Genomic DNA, 18941 nt, shown 5'->3' on the forward strand with positions numbered 1-18941 from the left:
AAGCTTTCGTGGACTACAGCCGTGTATGCATCCGAAGAAGTGGGCTGTAGTCCACGAAAGCTTATGCTCTAATAAATTTGTTAGTCTCTAAGGTGCCACAAGTACTCCTGTTCTTCTTTTTTTGAAAAGACACTGAAGATAAAACTAAGCACCATGACTAGGTAGGAAAGAAAGCATTTGCTAGCTTAGTAGTAATTTTTGCACTTGTAGAGCACCTCAGTGAGGATTTCAAAGAATACACGAATACCTATTCATTAAGTCTGACATCCCCGGGAGGTATTATTAGGGTGATTTCACAAATGGGTAAAATGAGGCATTTGGCTAAGGTCAGACACAGCAGATCATAATAGAATCCAGAAGTGCCAGTTCTCAGTGTCCTGATCTAAACCACACCGCCTCACGAGAGGTCAGTGACACACGTTAAAATTATGAGTGACCTCATGAGTGCTGAGAACTAATGTCATGTTAAAGATCTGGTGAACAGGGCAGTGGATTCCAAGGTGGGCAGCAGAATGAGAATGTGAAATGAACATCGGATTTTAGTTAGTAGATCCCCCTGGCCAGAGTTAAGCTATGTCCCAGTCCTTAAATTAAAAAGTCCGCAAAAAGCTGTGCTGAATCCCAGATGTTAATTGCACAGGCTTACTGGATTAGAACTGGAGATAATTAATTGCTAAATTTTAATATGAGTTGAGCGAAATGGATGATAAGATTTCCAGTAGTTAGTTTGGTGGTCCAGAAGGGGAAGATTATTTCTGAATAGATGTGAGGACCCCGGAGGCCAAAGTCATTTAAAATGTCTGATTTTAGCAAAGGAGAAAATCGTGGGTGACTAGAGAAGGGGGCGAGGTGAAGAGCATTAATGCTTAGGTATATAGTGTGGAAACTCAAGGGACCTCTTCTGCTGCTAAGTAATTTTTGGTAAGAAAGAGGAAGCTTTTACTGAGCCTTTAGAAATTGGCTTTCGTTTTCTGCTGGGTCTACTGTAAGGTCAGCTACAGACAAAGAGCTCCACTAGATCTTGCTTTCAAAAATTCTAGCACAGACCAGTACGGTACCATAACCTCATTTTCTAAGGCCTTCGGAATTCAGGTTATCAGCTAAATCTGATGGTTAAAACAATGAGAACGCAAGCCGATTTTTCTTTCTCCCCTTTAATTTTAAGAGGGAAACCCATTTATTTAACTTAAACCCATTTATTCTTTTGTATTTGAACAGAGTAACAGCAAAAAAAGGACGACATATTCCAAGATGGTGAGAATTATTTTTATTATTAACATTACAGTAGCACCTTGAGGCCCAGCCAAGATCAGGACCCCATTGTGCTTGGTGCTGTCCACATGCATAATAAGAGACAGTCCCTGTACTAAAGAGTTTAAGTCTAAAGAGACAAGACAGACAAAGGGTGGGAAACTGAGGCACAGAGAGTTTAAGTCACAGAGGAAACATGTACCAGATCTTGAAATTGAACCCTGGTATTCTGAGATGCACTCTAGTGCCTTAGCCATGAGACCACCCTTCCTCTTTTGGTTTTTAAATGTCTGGGTACAATGTGTTTGGAATTAAAAGATAAATGTATAATATCAAATTCTTTACCACAATGTCTGCAATATTTCACTTAGTTCCTGGTTTATAATACCTCAGCATACTCCAGGATTGCCCTATTCAATACAGCATCCCTGATGTTTCACTGACAGACTTAGGGGCAGGTATTTTTTTTATTGTGGTCAAGATGTTCTATGGTGCCTCGCCAAGCTAAATTCACAGGTCCAAGCTGTGCGTCTACATGGTTTTATTAGGTGTCCTGACTGAGAGGTGTAATTTCTGATATCATTGTTATGCTACTGACACAACAGCTTATTTTCCCATTACAGCTGACCCCAGAGAAGTAATTTCCTGTTTGATTAGGTGGCTACATGACATTTGGTCTTGGATGTGAGAAAAATTTCCTGCAGTTAAATTTAGAGAATGTTGAGCTGATTTTGGTTTGCCCCTATCACCTCTAGAACAATGCTTCATCCTTTGCAGCAACTTTGGGTGGAAATATAAGACAGCCTGCTTCTAAGGGTCACAACCTTGAGGTCAGCTTTGAGTCCAGCCCATCTTTTGATTACCAGTTTGGTTCCATCACAGAAACTTCTACATCTACAGAGCATAGTAAGGCTATGAGCAATGCTGTCTCATGAGGGTGCTAAATCTTTAATTCTTGCCTTCATTACATCTCAGCTGGATTATTGAAACTCATTGGGCACGGGCCTTCTGGACCAGTCACTTCAGAAATGACAATGTAGGCTGAATTCTGCAGCCGGCGAGCTCACTGAATGTCAGTGAACACAGCCCATAATACCGGTGTTGAGATCTTTAAGCTGACTTCCCATGAGGTTTTGAATTGATTTTTTTAATCCTTGCCCTCACCCCAGTTAGAAAGCTATCTATGGTGGTACCCTAGCTGCATTACAGGACTGTATATTGATTTTCTTTCTACCCCTCTGAATATTTTCTGAGGAGTTCTAGGGCAGACAGATAGATCTTTATGGCTTTTCCTCCCTATGCAGCACAGCCAGTCAGATCTCTGGAATGGATCAATAGTCTCATCTGGGACAGAGAGATTGGGTAGAACAGTTCTTATACTATTCAAAAGCCCAGTTCTGCTCTTACTGAACCCAGTGGGAGCAAGACTGGCCTCTCAGTTGTACCTGTTGTCCCTTTCCATGTAGCAATTTAATCTGAAGGACAAAACAGTCTTAACCCTGATCAAATAAACGCCATTGCACTATGCGGTTATTTCATTAGTTCCCCTCTCTCCCCACCCCCACGCTTGTAGTAGTCTGTAATGCAGATATATGGAGTCTGGTCACCTGTATTGATCTAACAGGGTTACCTCCATACAGTTCATCCAGGGGCAAACTACCCACCTTTGTTTCCTAGTGCTACAGCACAGAACCAGAGCTGTTTATGTGATATCCCGGAGTACACATAAGGCACTTAAACCAATACATTTACATTCAATACGGTCCAGCTAAAGGCCTCATGCCATGTACAGAGGAGTGTGCCTAGAATGTACAACTGGGAAGTGAACTTCCTGGTGCAAGATCTGCAGAGTTTACTCTCCATTGCTTCTCTCCCACGGCATCTTTTAGCACGTACCTTACCAGCTCCCTATGCACCCGACTCTGCAGGGTGGCGTGGGCTCCTGGTACAAGATATGAGCCAGGGGGGCACCAACAAAGTGGCGGTGTAGCACTACTAGACTAGGCAGAATAAGTGCAAAATAACGCAGAATTCTTTTGCACACATTTTGAAGACAAAAAAGGAAGACGGCCCAAATATGACGCCAATGAAATGGGAGTTTCTAGGCTAACAGGATTAGGAGCACTGAAACATCCAGAAGTACATTTGTAGCTGAGGGATTGATATTAAAGGGAGTTAGTTATACCACTAAATCCTTGAACCTTGCACTAAAATTTTATCCCCGGGTATTTTAAAATCTAAACTAAATATAGTTATTCATCTGTTTATCCTCAGCGGCAGCTCAACTGTTTTGCCCTTTAATCATTACCTTAGCTTTCTGTAGTCCTTCACCTTTGTGATTCTCATATATATGAAGGGAACTAAGAAATTTACTGTATGTTGTAATTGTATTGGTATAATTACCAAATCTCATTAAGGAGGACTTTACTATTGATTTACTCGTTTTCTATTCATTAAATTTCACTATAAAAAGGATTATTACTTTTAAAGTCAGCATGCTTAAACACAAATGGAAATTACAGTAAGAGAAACAACATAAAATGGAGCAATTAATATTAAAACAGTTATAGTTTGAAGCTTATTCATTTAATAAATCTTTGTGATATTAGCAAGATTGATGAGAAGTAGTACAAATGAGGGGAACATGAGCGAGATGATCATTTATTATCATTACAGAGATATAAAGGATGATTCAGTGTTTCATAATGGATGTTAAATTTGATTTAACATATGGCTGACTCATTTGCTGAAAACTATCCTTAAAGACAAACTCATTGAAAAGTCAAGTCCACTGTCTTAATAATAGGCTTTGAATGATCTTTTGATAAGAAAATAACTACTATTGTACTGCAAGTCAAATGTATAGAAGAGGGTGGATATAAAGGGCAAAATTATGCCTCACCTGCAAGGGTGTGGTGGAGCAGGAAAGGAGCACAAGCAGCCTCTTCCCAGCAGCAGGCAACATACACAATCTAGGTCAATCATAGGGACCCTAAGGGACATGTGCCAGAGTTTATGTCCACACAAGCTGTCTTAGCAGGGGCATATCTGAGTGTGGGCAAACCCACGCCCTACCCTCACATATCCCACCTTCCAGGAGGAAGCAGGGTCTCAAGAAAAGTTTTGGTGGCCTCAGAGTCCAGCCACCAACTCCTGCTGGTGGCCACTCAGACAATTTTTCCTAAAATATTGACTTAACTTTAGGAAAAGCAAATAAATATTGCACATATCCAGGTCCAAATCATTGTAATTTATTTATGTAGGATTTTATTGCAGACTCAATAATAAAAATAATGTCCAGTTGTCTCTATTCTTTACTGGACCTAAACAGAATAGAAACCAATAATGTGCTTTGCATGTTCTTGTTGTTTTGTTGTTGTTTCTTTTGCTTTTTTTTAATAGATTTGCTTGCTAGTAAGTCTGTTTCTGTGATGTTTGTTAACACTGCTTTGCTCCCCACCCCTGCACTGCCCGGGAGACTGTGGCCACAGGAAAAGTCCCTGGTGGGTGGCCACATTTGAGAAACCTGCAGCCCTTCTTTATGCACTCGGGGCGTGATCCAAAGCTCACTAAAGTTAATCAGAATCTGTCCATTGATTTCAATGGGCTTTTAATTAAGCCATCGCTCAGGAGACATGATACCTTTTTCAATGGCTCAGCAACTCCACCAGCATCCACTAGAATGGTGCTGCTGTTCTTACCCCTCTCAAGCGTTATCCTCCAGTATGCAGTGTATACAATGTGGTAAGAAAGCTGGCAATATGATGAGCACTGTGACAAAGGAACACAACCTAGGCATTACTGCAAAAGAGCTGTAGAATCAATAACACGTTCCTATAGCTAGACTGGAAGAATTTTGCAACTACATTCCAATTTCTGTACACTATCAATACTACTAATTCAGTTTTCATACTCCGCAGTGAATAAAAACCGAGTTCTGTAAGTTTACTAAACCTAGTCAGAAACTACAGTTAAAATGTTGTAAAATCTATTACAGCATTCAGCTAAGGGTTTTTTTCCAAGTAACTTGAAGATATCAGAAACGATTACCATGTATTTACATCTTCAGGGCTGAATCAATCTATCGAACCAAGCTATCTAGGAGACACTACTGTTACAACTATTCCAGCAGATTAAAACGCCAGTTTAAAATTACACAGATGAAGTGTGTGAGTGGCATTTCCAGGTGATGAAGAGAACCACTACAGCACACCCAGGACTGTCAGAGTTTCTGGGAGTTCTTGTGAAAATTCTGCCCTCAAAGTTAAGGAAGGGTTTGTTATCAATTCTCTGTTTTGGTGGGAATCTCTCTGCAAAATAAGCCCTGTCATAGATCTCTGAGGCTCAAAGAACTTTATTTTTTGGTCTTTGGACCAGAAAAAACAAAACAAAATATGTATTTTCCCAACCCTTCCCCCTCCCCCACTGAATGCAGTGCTGTACCTTCAGTAGATATGTCAGGAACAAAGTATAAACACTGTCAGCAAAGGGCAACTAACAGAAGTTTGTTTGACCAGTGATGCTGCCTCTCCTCCTCAGGTGGGGATTTTCATTGAAAGAGGAAAACTAATTGCATCAATATCCCACTTCCTCATGTCTCTACGGCACCCTTACCACCCCCGGAACACAATACTAAGGCCTGGTCTACACTACAGAGACACACACACACACAATGTAATTACGGTGGCAGCTGTATGCCAATGTAAGATAGGTCAACTTAACTTTGTAGTTTAGACATGCCCTAAGGGGAGGGTTATTTGGGGGAAGGGGTGGTAATTCCTTGTTAAAACATTGGCAGCACAAATCCCAGTAGTATTGTTATACTGGAATATTTACTGTTCTGGCCTACCAGTTGTCTACTTTGAAATCATCCTCATAGACAGACTCCGGTAGAGGTCTGATGTTTTAATTCCTCCCTCTGCCGAGTTTTACATGCGTCTGCCCTTTGTTATATGCAATAAGTAATCCAAGCTTGTACTTAATGGGAAAGGATTGCTGTGCTGCTGTTATCCCTTCTTAGAAAGTGATTTACATTTACAAGAGACAAAGCTTTATCTCCTTCTACAAATGAAAGGTCCACTCCTGCAGGGTGATTAGCACTTGGCAGGATTAGGCCTTTAAATAACAGGCATATGCTTCTGTGTGCATCTTCTCAAAGAAGAGAGTCATCTCATTAAAGTTAAAGGTGCCAGACTTACAGGTGTGAAAGACACTATTCATACCAGCTTCATCCCCATGTTGTTATAAATGTGGAATAAATCATGAATTTCATTAGTCATTTCTTCCACATATTTGCTCCCTTATTTAGATAGAAATGTAATCTGCACACTAATATTACCGCCTACCATAGATTCATTCACACACTGTCTGTTCTGCTTTTCTCAGATCTTTACTGTGAGAACTTGCTTTGCTGGATGCCCTGTTGTTAAATGCACTGAGCAGAGTATGAGAAGGAGATTGTGGCAGGATGAAAGGACGTCAGGACACTTGGCAATGGATGGATCTGCAGATAGGCTAGTGAGGCAGAGATGATTTGTAATAAGAAAAGGCACATGTCTACACTCTTCTTTTTAATTTTACAGGCTGACAATGAATCTGAAAGCTCCCAGGAGAAGGCCAGTGTGGTTGAAATGTAGGATTTCTGGTAGGTACAAAGATGAAGAACTTGTGTTAAGTGAAATCTTTTGAAAATATATTCCCTTTTAGGTTTGCTGCAGTTCTTTTCTCTACTGCTAGTAATTCACTCCCGCTAGGTTACAATTAAGGAATAATGTTCATGGCAGAGGAGTATACAAGACAACAAACAGCTTTTGCAGATGATTAAATGTGAAAGCAAAGGTGAGATGTTAGCTAACAGCAAAAGCTGTTAATTGCAAATATACTCCAACATCAACAACTTTATTCTTGTTATACAAGAAAATTCTCCCTTCTCCTCAACAAAACACACCAGGAAAAGGATCTCTGTATTATCTCGTGGAAGTTAGGACATTCTGGGCTGCAGTCTTGCTGGACTTTCTGCTGATATCATATTAGGACAAAGCTTGCTAGAGATGAATAATTGTCCAAGGGCAGATTCACATAGTGAGGTGTTTGAGGTTGAAAATAAAAAGGAAGTCATTTTTCCAAGAAGAGACTAGGGCCTGGTCTACACTGGGGGCGTGGGGGATGATCAATCTACGTTACACAACTTCAGCTACATGAATAACGTAGCTGAAGTCGATGTACTTAGATCTACTCACCACGGTGTCTTCACTGTGGTGAGTCGACTGCTGCCATTCCCCCTTCAACTCCGCCTGTGCCTCTTGCAGTGGTGGAGTACAGGAGTCAACGGGAGAGCGTTCGGGGGGTCAATCTATCGTGTCTAGACTAGATGCGATAAATCGACCCCCGCTGGATCGATTGCTGCCTGCCGATCCAGCGGGTAGTATAGACAAATCCTCACATGAGAAGGGAATTATCTGCTGGGACTAATATAATATAAAGACTATTCAGTCTGGTGCTGAGAAGATAGCATTTGATTATTTTCTAGGCTGTATGTCTCCTCCCATGACAACATGGTAAACAGTTGCAAACATGTTACATTACATTAAATACACATATACCAAATTCACACCTAGTGTCAGCCAATGAATGAATGCAGGAGGTTACACCAGGAATGAATTCTCCTGAGTATACAGAAAAATTGAACACATATATAACGTCAACACTAAATGATGATTGTAATGACTGTATGTAGTGGTGTTGTAGCCGTGTTGGTCTCAGGATGAGAGCGAGACCAGAAGGGTGAGGTAATATCTTTTATTGGACCAACTTCTGTTGGTGAGAGAGAAGCTTTTGAGCTGCACAGGCTCCTTCTTCACGTTTGGGAAATGTACTCAGAGTGTCACAGCGAAATATAAGGTGGAATAGATTGTTTAGCATAAATAGCACATATTTCAAGGGACCTTTCAAGGTGAAGTGGCCAATTAACAATGCTCCAGTCATGGGGGGAAAAGACTGGTAGGGGGGATTTAGTGGGTTATAGGTAGTTGTAATAAGCCATAAATTCCGTGTCTTTGTTCAGTCTATAATTTTTAGTGTCTAGCAAAGTTACGAATGTAACCTCCCAGGCTTGGCTTTTGAAAGTGTTGTGCAGGTTTCCTTTGAAGATAAGGTCTGAAAGATAAGAGAGAGAGATCTTTTGTGACACATTTGCAAGTGTTGGTCTTACAAACCCTATGACATAATTTCTTCCAGACTTCATCACTGATCTATTCTACCACGTGTGCTCCATCTTCTGTCATTTTTAGTTTAGCCTCTTCAGAGTTTTCATGGGCTCCTTTACATTGGTTGGTTTGCTCTCTTCTCCTATTGTTTGTGCTTCTGACTTCATTGTGACAACAGGAATATTCTCTTCCAATGCTTCGTCTTCCAACTTCAGTGCTTTTGTTTCATCTTCTTGAGTGTTTGTACTCAGAATAGCCTGGCAGGTGTGACATGGGTTTTTGAAGCAAAAATGAAGACTGTTCTATATGATACCAACTTCAGAAATTCTAACAATTATAATTTACCTTTGATCCTTCTCTCCTTTGACCAAGCTGACATACCTTTAATTGGCTTTCAACTGAGTTACATCCACTGTAACTTTTTCTTACTTCCATGTTTGGGTTAAACGCGATCCTGGTGTTCTTTGTATGCATTCAAACTCCATCTTTATGGATCTTCCCTTTCAGCTATTTGATCATAGTTCCGGTGTGTTTAGAAGTTTCAGTGGATGGAAGTGTCCTCTGAAAACATTCAGTGGCTCAAATGGGCCCAAAGCCAGGGATTCTCAATTGCTAATCCCGACTAGTAATGCTGCTCTCTGTGGACCCTTGATGTGACCACTTAAACTCTCTGTGGGCTCAGCCTTGTGGGGTGGCAGGGTCCCAGAGCACAGGCTCCAGCCTGAGCCAGGAAGCTTACACTGCAATTAAACAGCCCCTTGGCTTGAGTTGGCTGCCATACCCCTAGAGATTAATGACATTGCTCAGGGTAAAGGGCTGCAGACTGGGCCTTGTGCCTCATTTTCCCCAAAGGTAAAGCACTAGGGGGTTGTGAGAACTAACCGCGTGGTCTGGAGAGGTGAAGCACAGAGGACTGTGAATGCTAAGAATTAATATTATTAATTTTGCCACTTCTTTCTCCCCTTCCTAGTTTCTAATGAGCCTTCCAAGTAGGAAGTGGGGATTTAAGTGAGATGTAACTCCTTTTTTTGTAACTCCATTTTTGAACTTGATCTTTTCACTTTCTCGTAGCCAAACTTAAATGCCAGGCCGCCGATTTTCAGGATATGTGGCTTTTCTATTCCTTCCTCTTCTAGTGTGTCCAACACTGCTTCTATCATCATACACTCAAAGTCTTTTTTGTAGGCCAAAATAGCTATCCCAAAGAGTTTGTGATAGTCAGTAGTTTTTTCCAGAACCTGATTCATAGTCTGTGGACCATCAATAAATCTTTAAAACCCTGCATGCTTTCACAGGTGATTAAAGTTCAAAAGTCCCTGATGGCTGGTTAATCAATACTTTGGGAAGATCTTGTGTAATGCTCATTAAACTCTAACTCATATATATTTCTTTAAGTGCTACATGCGCTGCATTTAGCGCTCCCCTGCAGCAGTGCTTCGGCTGAAATAACAGTCACTTGCCTGCACGGTAACTGTTGTTCTTTGAGATGCGTTGAGCCCATATATAGTCCATTGCAGGTGTGTGCGTGCCCAATGCACTGGTATCTGAGAGTTTACCATTAATACCACTAGCCGGCACACGCGCCACTGCTCTCCAACAGGGGCATCAAAGGGGCATGTCCGCCACCTCTGTTTCCGTTCCTTCACATCACAGTATGCAACGTCCAAAGTAGCAGGGGAGGTGAGAGGGTCGTGGAATGTACATGTGCACAACATATCTCAATGCATCCGAAGAAGTGGGCTGTAGTCCACGAAAGCTTATGCTCTAATAAATTTGTTAGTCTCTAAGGTGCCACAAGTACTCCTGTTCTTCTTTTAACATATCTCAATGTAACTATACAGATAAGTAACCATTTTTTTCTCCTTTGACAGAATGTGCACATAGATGTTCCACTGCAGGTGACTCATCAGCAGTTTCCTTCCAGGTGGAGGCTTCAGGTCATCTGAACAGAGATGGTAAAACACTGATTTGCTGAAGTTGGCTGTGACGTGTTGGACCCCCCTCCTGGGATGCCAGCTGATGTCCTGGGATTTCACTGAGCCTCCCCTGCTCAACCAGCCTGGGTTCCCTCTCCCTGCTCCGCTGAATTAGGCTCTCTGGCCTCTGGCAGCACACACAGACGGGTAGGGCCACACCCCGCCGAGGATAAAGACTGAAGTCAGCTCTGCGTGAGAGGACTCCCCCAGCACTCACGTGCACAGCCCTTTTGGGAGATAAACTGAAAATAATACTGTCTTGCCCTGTATAGAAAAATCTGCACAGCACAAGCTCATAAAAATCTGCCCTCTTCTTCAGTGTGAAGAGAGATGAGCACGACTTCTCCCCTCACCCTGTTAGAAATTACATAAACTGGGTTTAATAATAAACAAAATAAGATTAACTACAAACGGTAGATTTTAAGTGGTTAAAGGGATCGCAAACAGAACAAAGCAGATTACCTTAGTAAATAAACAAAACCCGCAAACTGAGCTTGACACACTAGCTAGGTAGGGTACAAATTAGCAAAATCTCACCCTGAGTGATAAACAGGCTGGCAGATTCTAAAGGCACAAGTTGCCTTGGCTTTCCCAGGTTTTCAGACATAGGCTAAAGATCTTAGCCTGGGACCATCATTTCTCACAGTTCAGTCTTTGTTACTCAAGTGTTTTCAGGTGTGTTGTTGTAGTGAGAGTGAGGCCCTCCCCATGTTGTCATTGTCTTTCTTTCATTGTCTTTCTTTTATCGCCATAGGATGAAAGGTGGATCCTATCAGTCTGGAGAAGACTCAGTGAGATCTCATACAGGTACGGGGTCAGACATAAGAGGGCAAATAAACATTCCAAAAATCAGGAAACCAGAGGGACAGAGAAAACAAAAAAAAATCTGCTGGCAGATGTAGCACAGGTATGGAAGCCAAGTGGACAGTCAAGCAGGGGGACATGCACCACCGGGTGGTACTGGTGGCAAAAGTCTCACTCGAGTGCACTGGGCACACATACCACCTGCAATGGAATGTATGTGTGCACAATCACTCGTAGAACAGCACGTTCCCCAGATTTATGCATCTTGGTGAGTTGTTTTCCATGCCAGTTTTTGATGATGCAGTTTAACATCTCCAACAAATCCTCTGCCCCAAATCCTCCCTCTCCCACAGAGTACCAACAAGGGCCGAAGCACTTGAAAGGTGTAGCAGGTGTTAATTCATGGAGTTGCTGCCACATTCCCATCTCTGGAGAGAAGGAAATGCAGCCAGGAAGAGGCTGCAGAAAGCACAGCACAGAGACCCTTCCCCCATGGGAGAATCCAGTAGGGATTCTGTCTACAGAGACGGCCAACCCCTCCTCCCTGCTCTTTGGCTTCATCCAGGGGCCAGGCTCCAACGGCTGCCTCCTTCTCAACCGTATACTACCCCTGTCCTATTGGGAAAGAAAGACACAGGGGAGTTCATGCTGATCTGAAGAGCATTAATTTTCACTCAACCGTAAACCAGATCCTAAGCAGGGAAATATTTCCTCTGTGCAGCGGGCCAGCAGAGGCCGATACACCATTAAAATATCCTATTTGGAGGATTTAAGTGGTGCATAGGTGCTGACCTGTGCTTCTGCACAGAGTTAAATTTCACCTTAAAAGAACATGGGAAACAGCCTGGCTATTACCCATCCAGCCCCACTGAGCCCTTAAGTCTAAGCTGGGTGCTCCTGAAGGCTTGTGTGGAGACGCAGCATGTCACATAGCTGCACCTTCCCCTTCGCTGCATGTCTGGGCCCTTTGTCGTGTGTTTTTCCTCCACTGCTTTTCCCAGGCTTCTAACCAGAGGGGAGTGCTGACCCCTATGTGCTACTTGAGGATAATAAACAGTGCAGTGACCACAAAATCACTATTCCTGGGTATAAACCAAAACCGTGGTCCATTTCAAAACATTTAAGTGGCATCCAACCCAATATCCTGCTTAGTTTTGTTTCCTGGTTAGATTATCACAGAGAAAATGAGCAATATTAAAAATGAACGAAACAATCCCTAAAGGAACTGCTAACCAACCCCCCAAATCATTTCTGAAAATAAAAAGTGATTCTATTGCTGTCGGGGAGAAAAGGATAATTAAAATGACTGAATCTGGGACTACTGGCTATTTACAGAAGCCAAGCAGAGATCTCCTGGTCTTTAACACTGTGATGGGCTGCTCTGTTCAAGGCAGTAAAGTGTCACCAGCATTAATCCTAGACCTGTACTTATTTTATCACCCGGGAGCTAAAATATCCCATGTGACCTAAGTGTAAAAATACTGCAACTATTGTTATACTTGGACTGTTTAAAAATAGCAGCTCATAGCATGAAAATAGTAAAACACATTTTTTCATCATAGCTTGAAAACACGGTAGCATGACTGTCAATCAGCCTAAAGTCAGGCCTCATGACAGCAGCGACCCAGTGTCGCTATTACCCCCACAGCTTTACACATTACCTATTTTTTAAAACCTGATTTTATAGACATCAAGTAGTAATCTACACAACAGGGTAAAGACTTCACAGTTTAAGTCAGGGTGCTGTTGGCGGTGGAAAGACATGTAATTAAAAAAGCAGGTATAAAACTACTGTTCAGAAACGGATGCAACTGTTTTCAGATAAAATTAAGTTCAAATATTGTTCCCAGTGTTTGCCTGCTAGAGACAGATTCTGCCAAAGTCTTGGGTTAGGAGGGGGATCATAATGATGTTCAGAACATGAATTACACACAGAAATTTCTTTAAAACACCACAATGATTTTCCACTACATTGAATAAGTATTTACGTACTTTTCTTCCAAATGATGTTAAGAATTTGACTTTCAAACTATTAGAGGAGAAAAACTTAAATAAAACATTGTTACCTTCTGTTGAAGGTACTTTAATATTCACACGTCCATACCTTATCACATCCCAATTCTAATTAAGCCAGGTCCTCACCAATTTTGGAAGGATAAATCCAGACAGAAAGATCTACTATTATCGGTCATTAATCATAAATCAGACAGGAATAGTGCACTAGGCAGACCTTCCTAATGAGAATTAGCATTGCAGAGGTGCCAGCCTTGGGACACGGGCTAAGCCTCACTGGGCGGATACTCTCACAACGGGCCCCTTGCTGAGTTACTCTCCAAAGTAGAACCGCAGTTTAACTCTTTAGAATTTCCCGAGCAGGTTTGTTCAGTTTTCTAACCACTAAATCTACAGACTCAACCTGTGATAGGAGTGGCTGTGTTCTTTCTGGTTTCATCAATAAGGAAGATCCCGGGGGCCAAATTCTGCCCTCAATTATACTGGTGATCCTGAATGCTAACTGGAATAAAAAGCAGTAAAAAGATGCTTTGGGGACTAAAGCCAGCACATGGGACTGAGAAAACACGGAGTGGACAGGCTCATTGAGAAAGAAAGAGCCATTTTTACAGTCTTTTTTCTGATCATAACCAGATTTTCAAGGAAGAGTCTCTAGAGAGCAGTGTGGCAGGGAGGAGAAAGGACTAGGGACAGATAATAAAGGATAAAGATAAAAAGGGACAGATAAGAAGACAGTAAATATCATAATGCCAGTATATAAATCCATGGGATGTGCACACCTTGAATACTGTGTGCAGTTCTGGTTGCCCCATCTCAAAAAAAGATATATTAAAACTGGAAATAAAATAGGGGTATGGAACAGCTTCCATACAAGGAGAGATTAAAACGACTGGGACTGTTCAGCTTGAAAAAGAGAAGACGGGGGTGGGGGGGGGTGTGATAGCAGTCTATAAAATCTTGACTGGTGTGAAGAAAGTGAACAAGGAAGTGTTATTTACTCCTTCACATAGCAGAAGAACCAGGGTTCACCTGATGAAATTAACAGGCAGCAGGTTTAAAACAAACAAAAGGAAGTACTTCTTCACATAACACACAGTCAACCTGAGGAACTCCTTGCCAGAGGATGTTGTGAAGGCCAAGACTATAACAGGGTTTAAAAAAATTAGATAAGTTCATGGGGGTGGGGGGGTAGGTCCATCAATGGCTACTAGCAAATACGGTCAGGGATGTAACTCCATGCTCTAGGTGTCCCTAAGCCTCTGACTGCCAGATGCTGGGACTGGATGACAGGGGATGGATCACTTGGTATTTGCCCTGTTCTGTTCATTCCCTTGGAAGCATCTTACACTGGCCACTGTCAGAAGACAGGATACTGAGAAAGATGGACTATTGGTCTGAAGCAGTATGGCCGTTTCCATGAACCTTCGGAAGCTAAAAGCAGAGACCAGGTTGGGAATTCTATATGGAGTCTGGCCTGTAACCTTCATTATCGCTGCTGGGAACTTTGTTTGTAAGTGGGATTCACAATCCCCAATTCTGTCTTATTTAGATATTTAGGTGCCTAACTCCCATTGATTTAAATGTTTCAGAGGGGTAGCCGTGTTAGTCTGTATCAGCGAAAACAATGAGGAGTCCTTGTGGCTCCTTAGAGACTAACACATTTATTTGGGCATAATCTTTTGTGGGCTAGAAAGCTTATGCCCAAATAAATCAGATAGTGCATCCGACAAAGTGTGTTCTAGCCCACAAAAGCTTATGCCCAAATAAATTTGTTAGTTTCTAAGGTGCCACAAGGACTCCTCGTTGTTTTTATTGATTTAAATGAGAGTTAGGCACATAAATGCTTTGGAGGATCAGGGTCTTTGTGTCTTTAGATCGCACACCCTTCAGAGCAGGTTTTCTCTGTACAGCCCCCAGCATGATGGGGACCAACCCTTTATGCATAATACATATATTTACTGCTGCTGCTGCTGCTATCTTCTGAGCCTGCACGAGAGACTGGATACCTAGCAGTAGTACATAGTACCTCTAACCTCTCATCATGAGGCTTAGAGCGTCTTATATTATGCCACATTTAGTTTATAATGGAAATGCAAATGATATCCAATATAGGCCATCTGAGAGAACACCTACAAACTGTACTGCTGTTCTCTAAACCAGAAAAACCTCCCTTTTCGGGAGGCAACCAACAGCTATCACCTGCATATCACCTAAAGAGCAATAACATTGTTAGTTACATTGTTTATTGAGTGACAAGTAGATGGGGGAAGCCTCATCCTCTAATTTCCTTTCAATCATGAGTTTTCATTTCACCTTCTTCATAGTCATCTGTGGCTCAGAGCAGGTAGCCATCTTATTCCCTTTCCTCTGGAACGTGTTTTATCATTAACATGGTGATCCATCTCCCAGTTTATAATCAGACAGAGATGAATAGACTTAGTTCTCAAGCCTGGGACTGATGCAGCTGGTTCTAAACTGTCATTGGTTTCAGCTTTGGAAGGACATTACAGTTTGCCTGGGTAATACCCATGAGTACAATCCTGAGAGCCAACTCTCTGCTGTTCTCCTAGTATATTGCAAAAAAACCCCAAACGCTTCAATTTCTGACTGGGAAATAATTGCCATTGTTTAGACTATACAGCTTTTAAACAGCAGGGTGATTGAGCAAATTTCTGCTCTCCCTCAGACCGGTGTGCGTCCTAAGTAACTTCGTTGATTTCAATGGAATTACTTCTGAATTTTTTTACCTGTGTAACTAGGGAGAATGTGACCCCTTGTCTTCATAACTGCCCATGAGGTACGTAGCCAGTTGTTGGCACTAGACAAATTATAAATAATAATAAATACTAATCACATGGAGTAAATGAGTGGGAAATTTCACCTTAACATTGTTTGGAGGATAAAATTAATGACTTTCTCGAGTATTGCCAAAAGCAACGCAACTGGGAAACGACCCCCAATAGTTACACATAACTCCCTATACACTAGAGATTGGCCATGTGGACATGAGCCTCTTTAGAATCAGATTTAAGGTTTGGCCATCTCTGATACACAAGTGCTTCCAACACAGCTCCAAAGTGCATAAACAGTGTCCCAACAACTCCATCAAAAGCTCCATTGGACTGTACAAATCTAAGTATGTTAATTTCCAATCACAGACCCAGTATCCTGTTTCAAGTCAGGTGGAATGAGCCCATGCACTCTGTTCAATAGGATTATATCCATAACCATTGGCTTATTATTATAACTCCGAGCTTTTCCCCTGCTTCTTTCCATGACCTTCATGTCTCTTCAAGACAAGACTAAGAATTATCACCCAGCCCAATTTCTATTATTGTTTTGATATTTTGTTTCTGAACGGCTTTAAGAATCTAGTGCTCCAAGCTATCAAAATCAGTGCTGTTGCGGTCTTGCAGAAATAGGAAATATGAACACAATTATTATTAGACAACAAGAAAGTTTACAACCATACATGCAAAAAAAAAAGTGGGGGGCAAGAACCCCCCCCCCACACACACTGATACTCTTTTACCAAAGGTGCTATATATCTCACATTTTAATGTTTTGTCAATTTCACCATAGGCACTGACTCCGTGGGTGCTCTGGGGCTGGAACCCCATGGGGAAAAAAATGGCAGGTGCTGAGCACCCCCGGCAGCCCCCCATCAGTTCCCTCCCTCCCCCGCAGCACCTCCCACTTGCAGATAGGCCATGCTGATCAGCACCTCTCCCTCCCTCCCTCCCTGCACCTCCGGCCTGCTGCCATCAGTTGTTTTGCAGCATGCAAGAGGCGCTGGGGGAGTTGCGGGAGCTAGGGCATGTCATGCTTGGATAGGGGGGCAGAATGGGGTAGGAAAAGGCAGGGTGGGATGGAAAGAGGCGGAGTGGGGGGCGGGGCCTGGGCCAGAGCCAAGGGTTAAGCACCCCTTGGCACATTGGAAAGTTGGCGCCTGTCAGTTTTACTCAGACACATTAATACTGAGGAAGGGAGAAACAACGTGTCTTTCTGGAATACTGCAAGCATCCCCCAGAGATCTCTATTATTTTAACAATTTCCTATTTTAAAGTACAAAGGTACTAACAACCGAGAAATTATTACATTTCCTTTAAATGCACTGAAACAACAAAGATAATTAACAGAGAACAGAAGTCTGCTTTCCATATGGTAATACACATCCCAAGGGCAAAATACTTTTCTTTTAAGGAATTCCCCATAGACTTCTTATCCACCTTGTAAGGATAATTAACAACGGTGAAATACAACTGAACTTGCTTAACAGTACAATATTCTGCAATGCATTACTTTTTAATGGAAAATGAATGTGATCAGTGGAAAAAAAGAGCACGGAACCTTGGAAGAACGAGGCCACATTTTCAGTACTGACGTTTATTAATGTAGAGTACGTGAGATTCATATTCTAGAAGCATATTTAAGCCAACATTTAAATGGAAGGTTATGTCCAAAGGGAAAGTTAAAATGGGAGGCATAATTCCAGACTTGACCACTGGGTAGAGTTCATTGTGTGGTGTTTTGAAACTGTTAAACAGGTGATCACTTTAAATTCTCTGGGGTTTTCCTGGTCCTGCTAGCAGGCAGAGGATTCTGTAGGGACACCTGCAATCCAAGTCAGTTCTGTAGATAGCTAGCCTAGAGTAAGGGGGGGTTGAGTTATTCCTCTCTGTTTTAGGGAGCAGCCTGCTTTGTCTCTCTCTTTTTAGCGCTCATGTGTTATAAGTCTGAATTTTAAGAAATAAAGCAGCGGTACACTGAAATCTTCCAGCAAGAGGATTTATTGTTTTTATCTAACTTCTCTATGTGCATAACAAATTGCATCTCCCACCTGGGCCATGTCTACACTAGGAAAAAAGTTTACTTTTAATATATGTTAAAATCATAGTGTAGACAACACAAGTTGTAGATTGAACACACATTAGCTGGCTGAGGTAGACACTAGTAGTAGGGAGCCTACAGTTTAGCTTGACAAGTTAACACGTATGAAAATGACAAATTGCCTTGTCTACCAAGAATTTAGAAGCTTTAACTAACCTGCCATTCTGCCTCATGAAGACAAAGTCTGGCAGTCCAGCAGCCTCACTCCAGGAAAAAAGGCAACAGAAAGAGACACAAAACTGGACCCAAGTGAGAAAAAGGGGGCTAGCCAGTGTGTGGCGATGCCCTTAATCATGCTTCATGACTTTGCCCCTTTACTGGATACACTGTGGGCTTGTCTTCACTACTGGGGTAAGTTGACCTAAGTTACGCTACTCCAGCTAGGTGAATAATGTAGCTGGAGTTGACGTAGCTTAGGTCGACTTACCCTGGTGTCTTCTCTGCACTGAGTTGATGGGAGACACTCTCTGGTTGACTTCCCTTATTCTTCTCGGGAAGATGGAATACCAGGGTTGACCAGAGAGCGCTCTGCCATCAATTTAGTGGGTCTTCACTGGACTCACTAAATCGATCCGTGCTACATCAATTGCAGCAGCATCGATCTCCCCATAGTGCAGACCAGCCCTGTGACAGAAACCTAGTCCAAAGAAGTTCAGAAAGGAAAACCCTACCCAGCGAAGTTCAGGAAGTACCAGAAGAAGTTACTGTGATTATGTCAGTCTAACACAAAAATGAGGAGGTTAGTGAAACAGCAATTAAAAGGTACAGTACCAAAAGTAAAATCCCTGCAAGCTGCGTGGAA

At 42.1% G+C, this 18941-nt stretch overlaps 1 protein-coding gene and 1 long non-coding RNA gene across 5 annotated transcripts in view; one reads left to right on the forward strand and one right to left on the reverse strand.

Annotated features, from left to right (window-relative positions):
- Positions 1 to 10458, forward strand: part of LOC117880638 — an 18980-nt gene extending 8522 nt beyond the window's left edge. The window contains exons 2-4 of the long non-coding RNA XR_004646567.1: positions 1219 to 1254; positions 6834 to 6895; positions 10328 to 10458. This is a non-coding gene — a long non-coding RNA (uncharacterized LOC117880638). The remainder of the gene's footprint in view (positions 1 to 1218; positions 1255 to 6833; positions 6896 to 10327) is intronic.
- Positions 1 to 18941, reverse strand: part of FHIT (fragile histidine triad diadenosine triphosphatase) — a 1015388-nt gene that overhangs the window by 298543 nt on the left and 697904 nt on the right. The window lies entirely within an intron of this gene.

Source organism: Trachemys scripta, chromosome 7 (assembly GCF_013100865.1).
Source record: "Trachemys scripta elegans isolate TJP31775 chromosome 7, CAS_Tse_1.0, whole genome shotgun sequence".
NCBI lineage: Eukaryota > Metazoa > Chordata > Testudines > Emydidae > Trachemys > Trachemys scripta.